Below are 14,104 nucleotides of genomic sequence, written 5' to 3'. Positions count from 1 at the left end.
ACAGACCCTTCCTTGCCTAACAAGACAAACAGGGCCACCACTACCATTTTAGGACAGTGCTTCCTGCACTGATTAATAACGAGAGGATTTGAAACAAAGCTACAGACCCTTTATTTTTTATGTGACTTTAGTAAGGTTCTGTATCTTTGCCCAGTCCTTTATTTAAAGGCATAAGAACGTGGGAAGTGAGGCCTTCCAGAGATGAAAAATTTGGGGGAGGGCACATTATGCAGCCGCTGTAAGAGTAATATACAGGCAAGAGAAGGACCATTTTGCAGCTCTTGAGTTCAGATGACCACCAGCCTGAACTTTTCCAGGTCTGCCCTGGTATTTACCATACCAAAAGCAGAAGATCCTAGGAAAAAAATGGAAGAAATACTAACTACAGGGAGCTCTTAGAAGAACGAAGCAGAAAACTTGCTATGGGAGCCTGTGATCATTCTTAACGTTTAGAGTATTTCATGTTAGTGACAGCTTGATATTTCTAGTGGTGACTGTAGCCGTAGAACATGTCTTCTGGTCTAATCGTGACACTTTGAATCTCTGCATGCTTTTACTTAAGTCATCTCAAACTCTGTTCTTGGAGTTCTCTGGACAGACAAGTTGTGCCTGGAATATTGCTGCATGTGTGTTCAGCCATGCTCATTATTTTTCAGCGAAAAGACTGCTGCTCAGCTAATAGTGTTCGTCAATGGTAGGGTTAAAAGTTGCACTTGCACATCTTCAATTGCTGTCTATGAAGCATGAGTTAGGAGGAGCCCTGCTTGGCTTTAGCCTCTCTGGGGAACTGGCAGACTTGGCAGTTCAAGGGAAAACTTGTTTATAAAATGAACAAAAGACAGTCGGATTAAAGCAGACCTCACAAAGTCACTTTCAGAGTCACCCTTAAGATTAGAAATGCACTTCAGCTGAGCTGTCCCCTGCTCTCCAGTCTGTTTACTGTACACATTACTAAGTGCAGTCATTATTGCTTGTTCTGTTTCTCAGACCTGAGTGTACCTTTTCAAAAGACCTTATGGAAAATGCCTAATGTAAACCTAGCTTGCTCCTCTGAAAGCCTGTCAGCCTGCTATCTATTGTTCAGCGCAGCACCAGTTATCTGACACGGCATACCGGGGAGGTGAAGTGAATGTCAGTGCCTTTAAAGGCACAGGCAGGTACCTGAAGCATTGAAGACAGAGTCTGTCCTTCCCATGTGCTTACCTGAGGTCTTTTTCAAGGTCATTATCCATGATTCATTATACTGCCTAAATGGTTTTGGCTATTTCAGACTGGGTCTACATTCCAAATGACACCTGCCCCTAAGGCTTTTTCTATAAAGGTAACTAGGCTCTTGCAAGCTGCTGCGATTTGCATATTTTTCTGCTTTTCAGCCAGTCTAAAGGCATGCCGCTGTCTCAGGTGCAGCATCTTGTACACTTTGTAGGACTTTGGCATCTCCCACCAAGCGTCCAGAAAAGGTACTATGTAATTTTCTGGGGAAAGAGGTACTGTGAACAAAGTACTGAGGGAAGCTACCAAACCAGAAGTGAAATTTTAACTTTGTTTCAGTACTAAATCAGGAAACTCTTCAACTTAGAGGTGCTCCTGCATCTTGGGATCTGCCACGTTTCATATCCTGTATACTTTGTGGCATAGGCAAAGAGCAAATAACAGTAACAGATGAGGTTTATCTCGCACAGGGAAATACAGAATCAGTGCCAAATTAGCCTGGGAACAGCCCGACCTTTAAAGCTGACTGACTTCTGAATGCTCAGTCTCTTCGTTTTCAGAGGCATTCATATTTTTCCACATAATTTCCTTTTCACATAAATGTAGAGTTTTCAGACAGGAGAGCTTTTGCACCATCTTGAGGAAGGAGCTATTTGATTTATATATCCAGATTCTCTTCTGTGCAGATGAACTCAGTGCAGGAGCGCTAAGCGTAGGCAATCTGATCCCCAGTTCTTCGTGGCACATCTGCACCAGCCCCTACAAAGCTTCAAGGTGGAATTGCTAAAGGGTCTCCAAAAGCAACCTTAATCAATCAGGCTGAATTCAGAGCCACTCAGAACAGATTCTCCTCAATCCAAACAGACTGTAGAAAAGATGGTTGAAGTAGATTAAACTGTGTTAAGCTGCTTAGAAATTTTAAAGCATTTAAAGAGCTCTTGAGTTACCAGAGGGCAACGTTTCTGATCACAACATTAAAGTCTCTCTCCTTCCTACTCCCATGTTTGAGTAATTCACAGCTGAAAACTCATTTCGCTTGGTCTTTCAAACATGAAAATTGGCCTCTGATCTAGAACTAAGCATGGAAAGCTTTGACCCAAGAGGAATGTATTTATTAAAGCTAGAAACAATAGAAGCAAGGGTGTTTCACTACCCAGATTGCATTTTTTAAAGGCTACTGCCTGAGTTTGCCAAAGTAAAAGAGAGAAAATAAAAAATAGTATATCTGCTGGAGCTGTATCTTCTGTGCGGTTCTTCCCAAAACCAAGAATTAGTTTGCAATGACATGCAAGTTAGTCACCTCTGGCTTTCCTCCTAGAACTGAAAGGAAACCTGGGGACATGTCCAACCTCAAGAGATAATCTGGATATTAGCTGCACCAAGTTTGCTCTAATACTGTTCCAGTAGTTCTTATGTCTTCAGATGCCTAAAGGCAGACAATCTATAACTTTTGGTGTCATCCTATAGAGGCACAACTCTGGCAGGCTGTAACACAGCCAATTACTATTTCGTGCATTGCCAGCTGAGGGAAAAAATGAAAAAACAGTAACAATAATCTCAGGACAACCACACAGAGCCCAGAGCTATGCAATGCTTACATGAGCCGGTCTGCACCAACTGGTTGAGGAACTTGGACTCTTTTCCTGGTGTGGTACCTAGAGACAGCCACTCCATCAGCTGGAAGCACTCTGGCAAAACATATCAGTTTTTATGCTACCATCAAAACCATCCCCATCTTCCTGCAGAGAATACAGAGCAGCACAGTACTGTACTCAGCAGGAGTGAAGTTCAGCTTATGCAATTCTGTATACGTTACCGAGCTTTGCTTTTAGCACACTCATAATTTAAGTTAAGCTGAAAATGCCCTTCCTTTTAATGATGCTCAAAGGTTTTGTTTTACTCAGTTAAACAGTCCCATGTGAAACTGATGGACTGATATAAATCCATTCTGGAATGACTGCATGATCTAAAGGGAGCTGTCTCCCTTACCCATGCTGCCTGATTGTACAGAGAGCCAGAAAAATCAGTTGAATCAGTTACAGACTCCCTCAAAACTAATGCTGTAGTCTCCGTTCTCCAAGCAGAGTCTACTGTCCCCCTTGTTGCTAATGACTGTGTGGAATGTCAGAAGCAGGCACCAAGCGCAGGACATTGCTGCACAAAGTGAGAGAAAATCAGGCTGGCTCACTTGGAAGGCTGTAGCAATTTAGCCCTAGAATTTCAATGAAAATATTTGATCTGGCTGAGGACTTGATATCTGGTCTGGAAAGAGCTTCCAGTTCCCTGAATTTGAAGCCTGACTTATGGCCAAACTCAGATCCCCAAAAATCCACTTTCTGAAGTTTAAAGTCAAAGAATCATTCCATAGGTGCAGGACTGTGACAAAGCATTAAAATGACAAACATCAAAAACGTTGCTTTCCTAAAGTCTTTGCAAGGAAGATTATGGAGGAAATTGCTTGTGGCAAGGGCAGGACACTAACAAAATGAGCCTGCTAAGCCCATCGTGCTTACCTCCAGTTACCCCCTTGCAAAACTCCTACTGCTATGCAATAGCCAGTGCAATCAAAACCCATTTCCTAACCACCAACAGGTGACTGTGCATATGACAGCAGTTCTCTTGAACATGTTTTCCCTGATGCAACACGGTGAGTGACATGAGCCTACACATGCAGCCTATGGGGCATTGGAGTAATGCACAGTCAGCGGTGACTCATGGGATATCCCAAGAAAAGGGAAGGAGCCTCTCTGAAGTAGGCTGTGCTGCTGACACACGCTGACACTAATATGGATAGCTGCTCACGCTCTCTGCATCTTCTAGTTATTTGCCTGGTAGCCATAATGTAACAAGCAAATGTCATAAACCCAGAAAATATGCATTTGGGGACAGTGGCTTACTTGCATTTACTTAGAGTTGGGGGTGACAGCTTGGTATTGCTCTTTATTGTTTAAAACAAGTTTCAAACCTATGACCGTAAATTGCTTTGCAGTGAATGGGCAACTCTAATACTCAGAATAAGTTTTAGGAATCAGAAATAGTAACTGAAGACTTGAAATGGTTCTTCCAATTACAAGGCTCCAATATGGATAAACTTGAGATCTTTTAGAGTCATTGCTGAGACAGGGAGACATCCATCTGTATAAGTGCTGATGATTTTAATGAGGCTGCAGAGCTAATATTAGACTTTCTTCTACTAATTGCAAGTCTAGTTTAGAAGAATTCTGGAATTCATGATATGGGGCTCTGATGAGTAGAGGCCCCCGCATCTCAAGAAGATTATATACTTTTCCTCCTTGTCAGTGATGCATGATCACAGACTCAGGCTTTTCTAATTTCAGTAAGACTCATTCATCTGGTACATGGTGATCATTGAGGCCCCTACAATTTACTTATGACCTAATGGGCAAGAAATTTAAATAGAGGCTAATTTAGCATCTCAGCAGTTTTAGAACTTTAAAAAATATCGTTATGAAGAAATAAGCTAGCTTCTTTATGGATGCTGGGCCCTCAACTCTTTCCTGGGAAAACTGTAATAGTCATACTCTGAATACTTGACAAGTGCAGAACTTTACACCTTTCAGTGAAGACTGGTTTCTGCATCTCCACAGTAGTTCCTTACAGTAGTCTGATTAAAGCTGAAGTTTGAATAAGGTCCAGGCTGCACTCACACATTTGTTCTTAATGAAACACAGGCAAAATTCTTTACTTTGTTGTAACTTAAGAAGAAGGTATCGAAGAGAAAGCATAATGATCCTCATAAGGGAGATAAGGTAGGAACAGGTTAAAATTCTTGCTCAGAACTCCTGTATGGACGAATCAAAAATGGGTTTGAGCTCAAATCGTTTTCATGCAAGTGCAGCCACAGGTCATGCTTTTCTAGTCAAGACAACACGTTTGGGAGTTGGGAAGGAATTGGGAAGGAGAATAGAGAAGACTGTTGCAAACTGCCATCAGTAAAGAGCTATGAGAACTATTATTGCCATCCAAGATAAGACAAAAATAAATCATACTCAGAATATAACTAATTTTTTTTTTGCTGACTTCTATACAATTTGTATTCTGCATTTTTACTTAAAGAGCTGGAAACTTTATTTATTAAAATACAAATGTTGCTATTCACTTGTCCAGCAGAAGATATCAGATGCTCGATTAATATATCAGTTCCAGCCAGTACACTCAAATCCTATTCAGCATTATTTTTATAATAATGAAGGGCGGGGGGGGGGGGGGGGGTAAGGGACTGAACATCGGAAATCACACTTTTAGATGACTTTATTTAAATCCCGTATCACAAAGGTCCACTGACACTGAAGTCTTTCTGAGAAAAATGTAGAATTTCGAGTATTTTTTAAAAAGCAAACCAATGCTATTGTCTCAGTGCTGGTCCTGGAGTGCTGGAGCTGGCTGTCATGACTGGAGATTAAAAAACTCCAGCGACAAGGATATGAAGAACATGTGGAAGTTTCTGCAGCCAAGTACTTGCAATCCATAAACCACAAACTGTATCTGGACTTGTGCAGATGAGAGGTACTGTAATTCTTTAGTGAACACAGCTGCACATGTGGATAGAGGACCCTATATTATAAGATGTCTTTGGAGCTGGTATGACCGTACATGAGCTGTTGCCCTGGTACAACCGACTCAGCTGTTCTGGAGGACATGGATGGTATTCAAAAACATTCTCACTCTCGTGCTTATTGAGCAGTAGAGTGCGTGGCTCAAAGCATGTGTATTTTTGAGGAACTGTAAGGAGAGGCTTGGGAAACAAGCAAGGATATTTATACCTGTACTGCCTTTTTCACTTCTTAGCCCATCTCCCCTCCTCCCTCAATTTGCTCTAGCAAGGTGGAAGAAGTTCTCTTTTCTTGTGCCAGTTGTGCAGCCTCTGATCGAGCAATCTCCGGAGCAATTCTATTCACCTATGCAACATATAGGATGCTATATGAAAGGATCCACCAGATGTGGTTATTTTGTGGTCTAACAGCCAGTGCTGAAAAAAATTTAAAAAAATTTAAAAAAAAGCCATGATGAAAAATTGAGCTGCTTTTCGTATTTTTCCTCTCAGCTGCTGGGAGTCAAGCCTGACAGGCCATCAGTGCAGCTGGCTGTCAAATAACTAGACAAAATAAATACCTGGTCAAAACAAAAGTACTACCACTAAGCAGTTAACATCTAATTCTAAATTAGAGCTTCAGTTCTTCGAAATCGTCTATGAACCATCTCTTCAGCAGAAGGTTACAGTGTGTCTCTGCGTGATGTAATTATTCTGACACTAACAATTCACTCTGCTGTGATTATTTCATTCACAGTAACTGAGTTAACCAAGTTAATCTATATTGTTGTCCAAATCAGGGCATAGAACTAGAAAGAGCTTCCTTGGACCTCATGTCCAGGCCCTCTGCTATCACAGGTGAATTGCTCCTTATCACCTACATGATGACCTGCCATCTCAAATGCACTTCTTCCCGAATCCTTCCTGAATCCTACCCCATGCTGTGGGAAAGCCTTATGGATGAACTAGTACTAGCTGTATGAACAAGGTTACCAACGTTTGCTCCGTCAGCCAATTAAAGACTTGTTCCTGCACTCATGACAACTGAGTGAAAATATAACATTTGACTCATTCATTTTTCTGCACTTCAGGCTGTCCTCTTTAGCATTCAGATGGGAAGACGTTCATTCAGCTGGTGGTGTGCTGAACACAAGACCATGAATATGCAAAGTATAACCAAGTGACTTTGCTTTTAATTACGCAAGTCAGTGGTAAGTACTGGAAAACAAAAGTTTACTATATTTTGTAACGGGAACCTCCATAAAATGCACACTGAACTGAATAATTTTAATACCTGAATCTCTTTCAGTTTTGGCAATTTACATTTTCTGTCATTTGGTCTGTGCAAGGAGTCACGGTATAATCCTATTTAGAATTACAATAAACTTGTAATGGCAGAGATGATGAACACTTGGTATTTAAAGAATGGGGAAGTGATAACTAGCACTTTCAATATAGCAATTTAAGCTTTCTGAAACTTTTCTGTCCAAGACAGATTTCCATCAGAAGCTGTTGATTCAGTGGCAACTTATTGGGCTATTTCTGGTCCATCCTGAAACTTAGCATCTCTCTTTGTGCTGATATTGAAATGCATCCTGCTTCCCTGATACTGTGAATGACTCCTCCTTTCTCATTTTGTCTTTCAGTTCTGATCCGGTACACCCATGGCTTCACCTTTGGCACTCTAATACTATGCTGATAAATACGGAGGGAAAACTTTCTTTTAACAGAATTTTCAAGAACAGATGTTCTTCTTTTACTCAAAAGACACTTACAAACAGGAACACGTGACTGTCACTACCAAAACCCTTCTCAGTGTATTTTCCTCCATTTCATGCCAGCTGCATATACACCCATAGGGTGCAAGGCGGATTCTCACCACTTCCTCTGCATTCTAGGCATCCCACTCACCATCCTCTGGCTTCCAGGGCGACCTTGCTCTTTCTCTGTCTTTTGCTTTGCTAAGAGTAGCTCCTAAACAGGATGAATGCTACTGCCTGGCTTCTCTGCGTTCATGTCTTCAGAACTCTCCAGCTTCTGTACCTGTTCGATGTTATAGTCAGAACTTCCCTCCTTCCCTTTAAAACCATCCATCTTGAATATTGCATCAGAGTCTCTCAGACTGGATTGGATACAATAGCTGCCTCCTCTGCAGGTTTCCTGGGCCTCATCAAATGCTACGTTTCATATTTCAGATGCCAATTTAAGGCTTTGGTCATGATCTTCAAAGTAATAAATGAATCAAGCCTTAGCTACTTTAAAGGCTGAATTTCGATCTGTGAACCATCATGACAGCTGCACTTCCTTGGGGCAATGCCGATTACAAAACCTAGGAGGAAACATATGAAAGGGAAGAACAAGGCATTCCTAACGGAGAGAAGCCAGCGATAGGAAAAATGTCCAGGAGAGATTCTACAGATCTAGACCTTAGGAAGCTGAGCAAAACCTTTCTCTTTGAATCACTCTGAACGTTGATTTTCCCCTCTGTCCTAGAAGAATGCCAGCCAACAAACCCACCAGCAACACCCCTACACCAGCATTAAAGCAAGTACTACTGCAGCTAGGCTTTTTTAAATAAGAGACCGAACATAGACTCTGCTACAAGCTGTGCTTTAAATGCAGGGTTCTCAGATATCCAAGCACTGGAACATCTCTTCCCCATTGCCTTCAGCTGTGTCATGGCATTCACACAATGTCCTAGTGTTACGAGATTGTTTGTATGAGGCAGATTCAGCAACAAAAATTAATGAGAAAGATTCAAATAGAAACAATCAAATACAGATGAGTAGTCGCTTCTTTAGGAGGGACTTTCTGTGAAGCTGATGATGAATACAGTGCACAGTTTACTTTTGAAGTTAAACCAGACTTTTACATTTCTATTCTAAGCTAAATTAGTGTATTTCAGTCTTAGTGTTTATCCAAACACAAGGGTCCCACTGCTTAATCTTCCATGGAGGTTTCAACTAATTTAGTTAAACTGGTATAAACACTTCTGTGAAGACTCTTAGTTTAGCTTATGTCAATTTGGAATCTGTTTATGGCAACCCTAAATAAGCTATTCTTAAACTTAACTACAAAAGTCAGCCAGCTTCTTGCACTGATTTTGACTAAACTGATTTAAAATAGAATCTTAATGTAAACTAGTGTAACTTTCTTGTAAACTGGAAACTTCTTTGGTAAACTAGAAACTTCGGTGTAGTGCATGTCACGTCCTCCCTCTTGTGGCTGACACGAGGGTTCACAGTTTTGAGAAACACATCAAGCCCCTAAAAAGATGGATTAGGCTCTCCCTAGCCATGACCTGGCAACCGGAACAGTAAACTGACAGTTATTTTAGGGTTCAAGGCGTTATAAACACAGCTTTATAAAAACCAAATAACAAAATACTTGAAGTTGGATTATTACATACTGTTAATTTGAAAAATAGACTTTTTTTTTTTTTTTTGGAATAAAGTAACTACTAGGACATATCAGTAAGCGTTCTATTGAAACTACTAATGCGGGTATAGCTTGTTCTCTGAGAGACTACTAGAAAAGCAAATTTGGCAAGGATGGGTAACCAGGAATTTGGGGTGGCTTGTTCAAGTTAGGGACAAGGAGATAAGCTCCGGAGGAGAGCTGAGAGGAGCAAGGCTTGCAGATTTGAGATATAGCCCAGAAACATTTCCATACTTGATGCACACTGCCATTGCATCCTCTGATGGTTGACAAGTGGCTGAGAAGCTGGAGGCAAAGGGGAGACCTGCATCTCTGTCACACGGCAGTGGTGTGGCACCCATATGTGATGGCAGATCGTGCCGGCCTTCCTAATCCATTCTGCCCATTCGCATACCAACTGTGGAAATACAAACCAGTGTGGCTGCTGGGTGGGGTGAGCTGCACTTCTCACAAATCAGAAATAGCTGCCTTAGGCTTCAATAGATGCATAACTAAACTGGAGAAAATAGGCTCCTGCCTTTATTTGCCCTTTGCCTGATTTTTTTAGCTGATATAACTGAGCAATCATGATATGCTCTTCAGCATGCCCAGGAGAGGCTTGAAGTTGCCATAGGATCTCAGTCCTGCATTCCCAGATGCATTTCATTGTCATGATGACTTTACTGACATTATTATAGGGTTTTCTTAATTTGGAAATTTGCCTAAAAGGGCTTAGTGCCAGGTGAGTCCTCTCTTTTCCTGCTCCACCCTGCCAGGGTAAAGCTGCCTCTCACATTCACACACAGCATTGGCCTACTGCGTACTGTATACGTTTCAAAGCGTAAGCTGATAGCTGGTAATAGTTTTAGAACCGCAAAATCCCTCTAGTCCTGTCCAGACTGTGATTGGCCTGTATGCCAGCAGGATAAGAGCTCCCGGAGGCCTCCCCAGCCCTTTCTCTGGAGTCCCCAGTTAGGGACTGGCACAGCCTACATCACCTAGAACTAGTGGGGTGATTCTCCACTTTCTGGTGGAGAAAAAAGGAAGGAAAGAAGAAAGAGCTTTTCTGCTTATGCTGTGGCAAACGAACAAAACTTCTGAAGGAAGAAATGAGCCTTCAAAGAGAATAAAACACTTGCATCATCTGTAAAATCTAGAATTGATTGAGAAACCTTTCCTTGCTGAAGGTATAACTTTCAAAATTGTTTGGGAGGCTGCGTGTTAATATATACTTTATCCATGCTTCCTTGGCACCTTACACTAGGCTTCTCCACATCCATGCTACCCACTTCCAAGCCCAGGAGGTCCCTATGCCCAGCGCTCTCATGCTGCTCTGTGCTACCATACTTCTGTTGTCAAGGATGCAAAATCCACCGCTGCTCTACCAGTAGACTCAGGACTGCCCTAGTATACACCAGTACACAGAGTTCTTCACACTTAGCGATCCTTGATTTCCTCTCTTGCCTAGGGATGCCACAACCCCATCTTGCTGGGATGAGAGCACCAGGACTGAGGAAAATGAAAAGGTTTATCTAGGGGCAGGGAGAGTCAGGAAATGGGAAGAGAAGGTGAGAAGAATCAGAGAGCACTTGTGCAGCAGGGAGGAAGTCCTCCTGTGCCGCTAAGTCTGTGGTTAGGGTCTCAGGTCACCCACGAAAAAGCATTTGTGGAAATGAAGTAGAAGAAGGTACAAGAGGCAGGCCTCAAGGAGAGAGTGGCCTAACCTGTAAAATCCCCACCTTTGATATGCCAGGGGTGTACACTCATCCTCTTTGCCTCTCTTACAAGAAGTAGGGCAGTTTGTGGCAGAGGCAGAAGGCTGTGTGACCAGGAGGCCACCTGGGCTAACTGCTTCTGCACTGGACAGGAGATATGCCACAAAGCCAAGAGCAACCATGGGACAGCAGGAGTATTAATGGGAGCTGCGGGAAGATGCATGCCTTAGGAGCAGAGGAGAGAGCAGTGGAAGGGGAAGGGGCAGCTCTGGTATAGGGCAGGGCTGAAATCTTTGTGTAGACGCGACCAGAACCAATCAAGTCCCTACCCACGTGATTAAAAGCTTAACTGTACTCCATAAGCAAACAGGATCTGGAGGTCACAGGTATATGCAGATATAGTCATGCTACTTTTTGAGCTATAAGTCAGCAGTTGGCTGTGGTTTTGTTCCTATGCTGCTAACATCTGGTGTAAATTAAAAGTGAACGTTCAGTGAAGAGTTGTCTGGATTGTCTTCAACTGCTTGGTTCTCAAAACGCTTATTCTGACCAATATTGAGGACTTTGAAGGTCGCGGGTGCTCTTTAGAAAATACACCAGATCAAGCTGAACAATGTACTGTATGGGTCAGAAAAGGCAGTAGAGGTGTAAAGTTCCCTTTTGTATCTATAATCCTAGGGCTTCTGTGTTCAAGGTTGGAACACTCTTTTTCTCCATGCTGCTATAGCCAGAAGGGTACTGGCAACAGCCAAGGGAGCTGAAATGATAGTGCAGGACTACCATAATGTGAAGGCATCCCAAATATGTCCCAAAACCATCGGCAGAGGAGGAAGTATCAGGGCCTCTCCATCCTCAAGTGTCATCGTGTTATACTGGGGTGATGCCGTAGGCATGATACTGGTAGAGTGGCACAAAGAAAATCCTAAGTTAGAATAGAGAAAGGTCATCTTCCAGCGGACCAGCTGATCATAACAGAATACACAGCACCAATCAAGCAGGGCATTGCATGGATTAATGCAAAATAATCAACATAGGACAAAGTGCTTCTGTTCTGCTGCAGGGTTGCTGGGATAATCAGAATTTTGAATTAATCATTTCTCATGATTTCTTTCAAGTCTATTTTCAATTAAGCTGTCTCCAAACTTTGGATTTTCTGAACTTCGGAGGAGTTGTAAACAACCTCAGTCTAACTAGGTTGTACCCATTGTCAGGCCCCCACAGCTGGGCACAGCTGTGCCTGCGCAGTACTCCTGCGACGTAGCTTGGGTCAAGATTGAATGCCCAGACTTTACAGAATCACTTTCCTTTGCTCTAGAGAAGAACAAAGAACCCACTTGGGGAAGACAGTTGGTTGGGACCCCAAGGAGTTTGGAAAGATAACATGTTTATTGGCAGAACTTTTCATATCCTAGCTTGGAGAAACATGGTCGGGAGAGAGAGAATACATGCTTGTTAAATATGTAAGGAGTCAGTTCAGCTACAACCTGCTCAGGCTTCTGCAATCACTGGGCTTCCATTAGGGCAGAACCAGTATTTGCCTGGTCAGCCAGTGGTGACTCATTGTAGGATTCAGCCCTGAAAGGAGGAAGGAGGAAGACTGAATTGAAAGTGATCCTTTGTCACAGTTATTCCTATCGCTTGTTAAATAGAAATGTAGGGTTGGAAAGGACTTCAAGAGAGCAGCTAGACCAAAGATCTGGCTTCATAGTTCAGTCTTCTCCTCTCTGATCTTCAGGCACAGTGAAGTGACAACAGTCAGGCAAGAAATGGCAACAGTGCAGAAGTTATCCTTGCTGAACAGCAGTGGTTTAAGGTTGGTATTAGTGGTGTTGAGTCGAGCATAACAAAAACCTGACAAAACTATTGCAAAGTTAAGTCTTTTCTGTATCTATTAATGCAACCCACTGCCACCGACATTTTGGATATCCTGCTCACATGTTTTCCATTAAGGCATTATGAAATCCCAAATTCTGATGCCAGATGGTTTTGGATTACTTTGCTTGTATAAAGGGTTTAATTTGGGTGCATGGAAAATGTAAAATATTCCAGTAATATCTTTAGCAGGACTACATAGGTTGCATTCCCTTTATTCTTCAGCTATGCCATCTGCCTTCTGTACATTATATTCTGAGTCATGATAAAACTTTAAAACATGAATTCAGATTTACTGACTTCCCAGAAGAGACTATGCTCTGTAAAATGCTTAAAGGGATTGACGTGAAAGGAAATGTTCCTAGAGACCTACTACGCTGCGAAACCGCACAGTGAATTAAAATAGCCTTCTTCCTCCAAATACGTGTCTCCTAAGAATGCGTTCAGCCTAGTCCTGAATGTGAAGCTAGAAAGAGAGAATGGGTAAAGGTCAAGCATATGGCTGCTGTTCCTGCCAGTAATCATTTTGCTTGCTTTACTTGATGAGCGGAATGATCTTTTTAGCTAGTATTAACCAATTTTTCAAATGATCTTTTCTTGGTGCAACAGATGAGCACCAGCGTTATAAACACAGAGTTAACCTGAAATTAGATCTGTTGGAATTCACGCAGTCTGTGCCACGTGGTATGAACAGAGTGAAATGGCCCCTGCACATTCTGAACTTCATCTTGCATGGACCACTGTCACATCATGTACTACGTGGCTTCTGCCTTGTCATTATTCAAATACAGAATTATTTCTTGTATCCAGTCACACTCCCAAGTGCAAGAGTGAAATGTTGACCTAGTTAAACCAGTAGCTGTCTAGGATGTAGGAATAAAAGTAAACTGGATTGTATCTTAGGAGAACACCTTAAAGTGACTTCTTTAACTGGGTGCCACTTTAACTGGTTTGTTTAAACTCACTCTAGATGGGGAAGCTAGTGACTAGCTAGAGATAGTCTTTCTCTCATATCTTGTTTTACAGTTTTTCAGAAACAAATTCTTTACGTTCAGGCGTAACACAAAAGTAAAAGTGGGTATTACTTACAAACAGTTAAAGTTTCATTCATCCTCTTGTTCTCAGAGACCTAAAGGGAGGTAGAATGGTTTGTACAAAGGGATCTCTAGGCTCTGCTCAACAACTTCTAGCACTTTTCACCCCCCCCCATTTTCCACAATAAGTATAGTTCTGCTAGGTTTTGGTTTAAAACCCAGAAAGAGAGGTGTTAAATGGAAAAACAAAACAGGAGTTTCAGATTTGATTTTGACAAGCTTAATATTGCCAAGAAGTCTGT

At 42.0% G+C, this 14,104-nt stretch overlaps 1 long non-coding RNA gene across 1 annotated transcript in view; it reads left to right on the top strand.

The window, feature by feature from the left end:
• The window catches only part of LOC104152704 (uncharacterized), a 52,126-nt gene extending 39,075 nt beyond the window's left edge, over window positions 1-13,051 (top strand). Inside the window, exons 3-4 of the long non-coding RNA XR_011134542.1 lie at window positions 6,856-6,975; window positions 7,411-13,051. This is a non-coding gene — a long non-coding RNA (uncharacterized lncRNA). The remainder of the gene's footprint in view (window positions 1-6,855; window positions 6,976-7,410) is intronic.
• The last annotated feature ends 1,053 nt before the right edge of the window (window positions 13,052-14,104 follow it).

The sequence above is a fragment of the Struthio camelus genome, chromosome 14 (assembly GCF_040807025.1).
Source record: "Struthio camelus isolate bStrCam1 chromosome 14, bStrCam1.hap1, whole genome shotgun sequence".
Lineage (NCBI taxonomy): Eukaryota > Metazoa > Chordata > Aves > Struthioniformes > Struthionidae > Struthio > Struthio camelus.
The sequence above is the reverse complement of the archived record's forward strand: the minus strand, read 5'-3'. Positions and strand labels throughout refer to the sequence as shown.